The sequence below is a fragment of the Rhincodon typus genome, unplaced genomic scaffold (genome assembly GCF_021869965.1).
Source record: "Rhincodon typus isolate 14 unplaced genomic scaffold, sRhiTyp1.1 hic_rhity00000069, whole genome shotgun sequence".
NCBI lineage: Eukaryota > Metazoa > Chordata > Chondrichthyes > Orectolobiformes > Rhincodontidae > Rhincodon > Rhincodon typus.
Genome location: NW_025965707.1, coordinates 107,526 through 108,491, shown reverse-complemented (window position 1 = coordinate 108,491; position 966 = coordinate 107,526).

Genomic DNA, 966 nt, shown 5'->3' with positions numbered 1-966 from the left:
TTTTTTTTAAGGTGAGAGGAGAGAGATTTAAAAAGGACGTGAGGTGCAACTTTTTTTACACAGGGGGTGGTTTGTGTGTGGAATGAGCTTCCAGAGGAAGTGGTGGATGTGGGTGCAGTTACAACGTTTAAAAGACATTTGGAGAAGGACATTTCGAGGGATATGGGCTAAATGCAGGCAGGTGGGACTGGTTTAGTTTGGGATTATGGTCAGCATGGACTGGTTAGACCAAAGGCCCTGTTTTCATGCTGTATGACTCTATGACTATGTGCTGTGGGTTGACCCACAATACCCTGAGGGAGGGAATTCCACGACTTTGACCCAGCAATACCGAAGGAACAGCTCCAGCATGACCTCCCTGTTTTTATGACCACCATCGCCACCTTCCCTCACATCAGCCTCTCCATTTGGCGCCAATGCCCTTCTTAAAATGGCTGACGAGGTGACGGCCGGCATCCATTTTGAAAACAAGTGTGGTAGAGGCAGGACACTTGTGGATTATGGAGCACTTGAAAAGCCAGAGCATGCTGGGAAGGGTAAAGGATGCTTGACGACGCACTGGGCCGAAGGGCCTAACTTTTGTCCTGATGAAAATCCAGAGGCTGGAGGACGGTTCGATTCTGGCAGTAGCCCAGATTGATGAGGTTGGTGTAGCTCAGATTGTAAACAGGCTGTGGCAGACAGTTGGAGAGACACAGAGTCAAATTTCCCTGGGCTGGTGGACAGTGTCTCATCTCTTGGCAGGAGTCCTTGTTTATCCAGATTTCTCCACATAACTATTTTTCCACAGAGTTCAGGACGAGGGAATGTTTGTAGGGCCTCTGAAACAGACTCCAGCTCTGGCGGAAGAGGCCCGCGGTGACCACCAGAGACCTCGCAATTCCTCCCACCTCCCTCCGACCACCAAGGACACATGACTGTCAATTCAAGATGGACGCTTCGCGGGGACATTTTCGAGGGAAGCTA